This window comes from Macadamia integrifolia, chromosome 13, assembly GCF_013358625.1.
Source record: "Macadamia integrifolia cultivar HAES 741 chromosome 13, SCU_Mint_v3, whole genome shotgun sequence".
NCBI classification, from domain to species: Eukaryota; Viridiplantae; Streptophyta; class Magnoliopsida; order Proteales; family Proteaceae; genus Macadamia; species Macadamia integrifolia.
In genome coordinates, this window is record NC_056569.1 from 28,054,329 (window position 1) to 28,062,011 (window position 7,683).

General features: G+C 40.4%; 1 protein-coding gene across 1 annotated transcript in view; it reads left to right on the top strand.

Moving 5' to 3' along the window:
- LOC122059424 (cleavage and polyadenylation specificity factor subunit 6) overlaps positions 1 to 4,824 on the top strand; it is a 26,208-nt gene extending 21,384 nt beyond the window's left edge. The window contains exon 3 of the mRNA XM_042622199.1: positions 4,411 to 4,824. The gene's annotated coding sequence lies outside the window, so the exon portion shown is untranslated. The remainder of the gene's footprint in view (positions 1 to 4,410) is intronic.
- The last annotated feature ends 2,859 nt before the right edge of the window (positions 4,825 to 7,683 follow it).

The following is a 7,683-nucleotide window of genomic DNA, read 5'->3' on the forward strand; positions in this document are numbered from 1 at the left end:
CCCCCCCCCTGCGCGCGTGCTTCAAATTAGTAACTTTCAGGCCCAGATCCTGTTCACCTCTTTAAACGGGTCATAGACTATCATGTAATTTACATAATTGCTGTTGTTCATCCTATTGTGAATTCTTATCACTTTGTTGGGTCCATAGCGATCCAAATTTAAGGGTTTTGTAACCTGGGATTGCATCATCATCCGTCCCCAAATTCATAGTGGTTTATACTTTATAGCCCTTTTATAATTTTTCTTTGGCTGCATGAGTTAGTAATTAATAAGATTCTTAATGTTGTTTAGATTCTTCTTGAATTTTGTTTGTTCGTTCCTTTAGGGGAAAATTTGTGGAAGAAGAGCCATTCTTGTAGCTTATTCTTCTTATTGTTGAGGTGATACCTTTCTTGAAGATGATTCCTACACAAATACCTCAACCCTAGGGGGAGGCTTAGCTTTCCATTTTTTCACTTTATACCTTTCATCTTTTGTTAGTTCAGTTAATATTCAAAGTATATCTTGACTGAACATTCCTTCACCCCTCCCTTCCAGTCTGTTTTATGCAAATCTCACATCAATCCAGAAGCTGTATGATGACTGACAAATTGGATAGATAGGTTGTTTCTTTGCTCAACATTCATCGCCTGATGGGTAGTTCCTGTCCTACTATGGACCGATAAAGCAGATACAACTGCAAGCTTTACTAACTTGAGCTTGGTTTTATGCACCAAAATAATCTCCGGTTTACACTGGATAAACTGATTTCCTGCAACTGCAACCTGTAAGATTCCCAAGATAAGTTTTTGTTTTACTTAAGGAATCCTTTCTGGACCTTAATCGAACTTTCCCGCAGTTACTTCATAACCCTTTACTTCAAACTGTTTATCACCACCAACCAGACCTAAATTACCCTTCATCAAATTTCTGTCCTTTATTTTTCCCATCATTTTCTCTATAGATTCCAAAATCCTTACCTCCTGTTAAGTGCTTGTTCTTAATTCTTATGCATGTGTTCATGTCAACCGATGTTTCATGACAGAAAGTAGGGCCAAATAGTTGCGTTTATATGGTGTGATTCCTTTTAAAAATATCAATTGCAAGTTATTTACCTGCAGGCACTACCGTAGCAGATTAGACCACAAGCTGGAATCTTACCTGCAAGAGTTAAAACCTTACATTCTATTGTTATCGTTCATGTTTTCAGTAGTTTGCTGTTATTCTTTTGTCTCTTTGTGCCTTATGGGGGGTGGGTGGGAGGGAGATGTTGGAGAATCCAGTAAGTTGGGTTTATTACTGAAGATAAGTAGTCAGGTGGGCCTTGCATTAAATGATTGGTGCATCCTTTTTGTCTAACATGCTTGGGTGCGACTTTACCGTTTTGTTGTGTTGTGTTGTGTTCTTTCCCTTTTTACCACTTTGCAAACAGATGTTTCTCTTTTTGACCTATAAGAGCAAAGGCCTGAGCTGTATCAGCAGTCGAAGAAGCAATACCAGCTAGTTCCATATGGACTTGATCCATCTCAGTTTTCAAGGATTGAATCAACTGAGTATGCCGGCCAACAGTACTATGGGTGTGCTGGGTCGTAGCAAGGATACGTTCCAGGTACTGGTTTTGGACTATGGCATTTTCATTTTGCCAATTAAGAGCTGCCTCTGCTGGGGAGATCTCTTTTGGTTGTCCGGATGGGAGAATTGGGGGTTTAACTTTCCAAACATGACGGATACCATGAGAATCAGGACCATAATCTGTAGGACCAGGAAAATTCTTCATAGGTGAAGAAGAAGAAGATCCCGGAGCATACATGCAACAAGGGGGAACCATAGGAGACGGAGGTTTGGGTGGTGAAGGAGGTTTACAGACCGGAGGTGGAGCATAAGGTGGTTCCGAAAGAGGGTTTCCATATTTGACCATAAAAGGATACCGGGCTTCTGTACTTAAGGGGCCAACTGTGGTATCTCCTGATTCATATCGTTCCCTAAGAATAGTCTGAGAGGACTTTCTTTTAGGGCGATAGAGGTCTTCATCATCAGAATCTTGGAGACAATCATCACAGTCGCAGAGGTCAAAGTATTTATGACCTGAGACCGGATCGGAGAAATAGTAAACAGGGTTGCCTTGAGCATCAAAAGACTTGATTGGAATCTTGTCTTGTTGGATCATACCCTGAAACTGAGTCGGAAAAGGCGAAGATAATGGTTGTGGAGGAGGAAACCTAATTTCGACCTCACCGGAAGGGTGAGTGATGAACTGAGGGTCCGTAGACTGGAGGGGTTCTACTGGAGCAGGTTGCTGGGTAGCCATCTGCTGTTCATAAGCCGTAACCCAAGAAGAAGGGAGGAGACGAAGAAGGTCGTCACGTGGAATTTGTCTTGGGACATAGGTAAGGCTCGGAACATGGTCAGAGTCCACTGAGAGGAATAGAGCATCCTCAGATTGGCCTTTCGAGAGGTCAAAGGCATGGTTCTGTAACCGATAAGCCAATTGATAGTGGATAGTACCTGCTAACGCCGTAGGGGCAAGTGGAGATCCAGAGATTTGGATCTGAAACTTTAGAGCTGAAGGAAGAAGTGGGTCTGCTAAGGCTATGTTGAAGTTCGGGTACAAGGTAAGGAAGATTGTTCCTGCGTTCAGGGTGGTCTGAACAGTAGCAACCACGGCATGTTCATACCGGAGAAAGCGACTGTCGAGAAGGGCTATGCGGGAGAACACGGGAAGGCCTTTCCTGCCATGGAAAGTAAGTGCAAACTTAATGGCACCGAAATGGAGATGGGTATAACCCTGGTTTTGCCAATCAGGGATAAAATTGGTCGGAATCTCCAAGGTGAATAGCTGTTCTTTGGTTGTGGCAGGGATGTGATGTAACTCACAACGGGAAGCCTGAACAAGTTCCTTTACCGGAGGGGTTTTCGTTCTAGGGGCTAACAGGGTTTTCCACTTAGCAGAGGAAGAGGTGTTCTTAGGGAAGATAGTATACGGGTTTAATAAGGGAGAAGGAGTGGACGGGATAATTTGATCATCAGGAAGATAATCAAATTCATATAAGGAATCTATAGAAGAAAAAGAAGATGAGCGAGAGGTAGAAGAGGAAGAAGAATCAGAACTACGGGAGGAAATAGATCGTCGGGAAAGAGACATACCGGAAGGAAGGTTATAATCCAAATCCGAGCAGCATATCCCGTTGGTGAAACTCAATTAGATCAACGGATGCCTAGTCGAGGCCGATCAGGACCCCCGGAGTTCAAGGTCTCAGAGACAGATCAACCTGAGCCGTTACAGGGTATAAAACAGCCATTCCGTGGCCTGAGGACCCATCGCTCAAAGGTTCTTTCTCTGTTCCTCTGAGAACCGAAACTACGGAGTAACCTGCAATAGGGCGTGGCCTAGAACATCAGTTGGACTAAGAGAGGTTCGAACCAAACAGGGCAGCCGCCGGAGATGGACCTTAGCCGGAGAAAGGGGAGGGGTTTGAGGCTGATCCCATTCAGTGGTCTGAGGCTGAGTTCTTGTTGCTTGGGTGCCACCCTATATGGTGTTCATCTGTATGATTATCTGCTCCATGTAATAGACTGAAGTTTATATTCTTTTTGTATGCCTGTGCTTGTTCTACTTTTCCGGTTGTTTGGTATGGTTTTTTGATTGAATATGAATCATTTGGTATTGATTTTGAAGCGGCTGCTCTAAGTACTACCTTAGTCATTTTTCTGAGTTACCGTGATGGGTGGGGGGTTGTTCATTTTATGCATCATAGAGGGATCTATTTGGTGGTGGTTAAGGAGGATTGGAGATGGACACTTTGGAAACAAATTGATTTCCCGAGTCTCACAGGGAACCACTTAAAACAAATAATCGTTTGGGGATATGACATTGCAGAAGATGGTTTTGGATCCTACCTGATTTCCACCATTTTCCCCAAATAATATTCCAATGTGGGAATTTGAAGTTTGGTATGCTTAGGCATTTTCCCCTTTTCCCCTTTTCCCCAAATAATATTCCAATGTGGGAATTTGAAGTTTGGTATGCTTAGGCATTTTCCCCTCCTTTTTCACATCATTAGCTTCTGAAGACTAGTAATGATCCTTTTGCTTGCTAGAACTAAAATGAGGTGTCTCCCCAGTTCCATTTATTAGGAGTTCAGGGTTTCTTGTTTCAGCAGCATCTTGGTGGTTGCAGTCCCAATAGACAAAGCCATATTGCATAATGCACGTGGAATATTATTCAGTTAAACTTTTGGAATCTCTGCCCTCTCCTCTCCCCCCCCCCCCCCCCAAAAAAAACAAAAACAGTAAAAAATGAAAATATCCTATTGCAGGTTATTCCTATTGTGGTCTTTTGTGTGTTTAAAACCTGTTACTGCTTTTCTGCTGCTAAACTATGACCTGATGCTTTAAAGTTTTATTCTCTTGACAGTTTTCTTCTCTCTGCAGTTTGAAGGGCTTTTGGAATCCGGAAAGTGAGGGTGCTAGGTCCTTGTCATTGTACGGGGGCTGAATCTGATCCATCATGGAGATAAGCAGAAACCAAATCTACAAGGGAGTAAAGGGAGTATGAGATGAGATTTCCACTTTTCCAACATCGGTGTAGTAGGACTACCTAGTTACCTTCTTAACGTTTCGAAATAAGTAGTGTTTGTCAGAAGACAGTAGTAGGTTGTTGCTGGAAATTCTGTTTGAATGTGAGAGATGTAATAGGGTTCAGGATTGTTTTTTATGTGGCTTTTCTTGTATCTTGTGATAGTATCTTTATTTTGTTTTGTTTTTCCCTTCCCAAAGAGGGAGAACAGGAGATTATTTTCTTTCTTTCTGTTGTATCTTATGATCATTCTTGTGCTTCCTCTTCCATTTGCTCCATGTTTTTTGAATAGTGTTTGGTTGTAGGGGGTCTTCATTTATTTATTTACATTATTTTTTTTTATGTAAAACATAGTGGGATCCTCATTAGTGTCATGAACCTTAGTCGTCATATGTTCCTCACCTTGTCTTCCCCCCCTCTTCTTCATCATATCATTCCCCAGCCCCCAACCAAAAAAAAAAAAAGAAAAAGGTTCATTGTAAATGGAAAAACATCATTTTTTCTGAGAGGGGTTGAGGGGAAGGGGGAACTCATTTGAATGGACTTGATAAGCTTATCAAAGGGATCCATCTCAATGTGTTTGTAGAGTGGTGATATGGTAATTCTGACTAATGGACAAGTAGTACATGCATTGTTTGATTGTGTCAAATGATCGCCCACGCATTGGTATGCTCCTCATATATATTTATGCATGCTTGTGGTATTTTTATGCATAGTAGTTTTTGGACGATTAGGGATGGCATACATGAGGACGTATGTCAATACACTCGAATATTTGATTGAATTAGACTCTAAAATGTGACACATGGTTAATCTATAGAATGGGATGGAATCTCCCACTTCCCTACCATATTGATCTTCAGATCGCTCCCTTCAATCTCAGTTTTCAATCTGTCTAATGCTGCAATCACATTTCCTCCACTGCTGCACCATCTATCTCATCCCCTTCATTGATACAACCCAATACTGCTCTCTCTCTCTCTCTCTCTCTCCAACAGGAGGGGTAATACATGCTCCCTAGTCCCTCCCTTCTCTCAGCCTCTCTTCATCTACTCACTTCACCCCTCCCGTTTGGTATTTGACTCACTCATCCTCCATACCCTTCTCACCCTCTCCACCGATTGGTTGCTCAGCTTCCAACTTTAGAAGTGTGATCGCACCCATTTTTCTACATCGCTTTCAGTAATAATATCAGATTCAGCTTTCAACTTTATTATTTTCTTCAGCTAATATTATTTTTAACAGTCACTCTCGCCTGGAATTTATCCCTTTGCACTGAAGAATGTGAAATCCAATATGGGTTTTCTTCATAAGCTTGTTTCTCCTCCTCCCCTTCTGCAGCAATCGGCGTAAGAAGGAAATGGAGATTGTTCGGGAAGAACGAGATTAGGAAGCAAAACCTCTTGTTCAAGACCGAGTTCGATGAGTCTCGACTATAGAGGTCCTGAGCTCAAGACCGAGTTCTATATCTCTATTCTTCACAAGAAATGAACTTCTTGTCCTCCTATGTATGATATTGTTTTGACGTATCTCATTAATACCCCCGCTACATTACTTGTTCAAAGAACCCTCTCCCATAATTTATTTTATTTATTATTTTAATTTGGATAGATGCGGTGACACAACATATTGCAAGGGCGTGGCACATCTTAAGTGTGTCATCATAATAGTATATTAGCTACACATTAGCTTAGTTAAAGACGTTTAATATCTACAATCAAACATATGAATGTACCAAAAAGACCGTGAGAATGAAGAAAAAACAAATTTAGCTTCAGTCTACATGTTTAGGTGGGTTGAACTGGTTTTACAAGATATGATCCATCAGTATATAACATTTAACGTATCTATTCAAAATATTGAACCTAAAAAGAAATGCGATCACCTTCACCCGGTGGTCAAACTGATTTATATTCGCCTGATTTACATCTAACTTGCGATCGAGCTGATGTACAATCATCGTTGTGTGCCTTGTACCACCAGCAGCATCCTGATCTTTGGCATCAATATCGATATTAATATCAACATTTGAATAGATTTTTTCCGAAATTGAAACCAATAACCAATATGGATCAGCTGCATGGGTTGGATCGAACTATTTTGGCCCTCAAAATATCGACACTTTGGATTTTTTGAACATTTTATCATCTGCTTCAATGCCATCGTTATTATATCAAGTACCAACGGCATTGATACCCAAAACCATGGGTAACATTAAGGAACGAGAGTTAATGATAACATTCACTCTTTTAAGAGTCTAGTGATAAATGTCAAATCACTATGAATGAAAGAGATTCTCTCTTCCCCTACAATGAAAGGCCTAAATCCCTCTACTTGAGAAAATAATGGATTCCAAAAAGAAAAGCAAAGTAGTAACCTAGAACTTCCCTTACTAGTGGTGGCTCTGGAAAAGATTGGATGACACTTTTCTTTCCACATCCACTGGGTGGTTAGAATCTTTTCCCCCTAGTTTTCTTATGAGCCCTAAAACAGAATTCCTTGGATTTGCAAGGATGTTCTAATGGACCACTACATCATGATTTTAATGATTGGAATCTGTAGTGGGATTGGGTCATGACCGATTTCAATATGATCCAGATCAGAATCAGTTTGAAATCGGCCATAATTGATATAAAACTGCACTAACCCTAATTTCCCAACAGGGATCGGCCAAGCCGGATAGGTCAGACTCGGATCAGCCATTGTCAATTCCAATCTGAATCGGGCAATCCGGCCGATTTGATCCTGATTTAAAACATTGAGTATCATCGGTGACTAATGAATGCGGTGCTATTTATTACAAAAATAAAGTGCAAGCTTATTAAGAAAATCCAATTTTGCATTTATTTTTTTTTATAAACAATTTTGTAATTTGTATGTAAGTGAAAATTTTATCAACGACTAATGAATACGGTGCTATGTATTACAAAAAATAAAATGCAAGCTTATTAAGAAATCAAATTTAGCATTTTTTTTTATTTATAAATAATTTTGTAATTTGTATATATGTGAAAATTTTATCATCAAACAATTGTTAGATAATACTAAAATGTAGTTCGGGTGATCCCACTAAACTAAATCACATAGTTTGGAGATGATCTCACGCAGTGGTAGGCAATTGGGTAGTT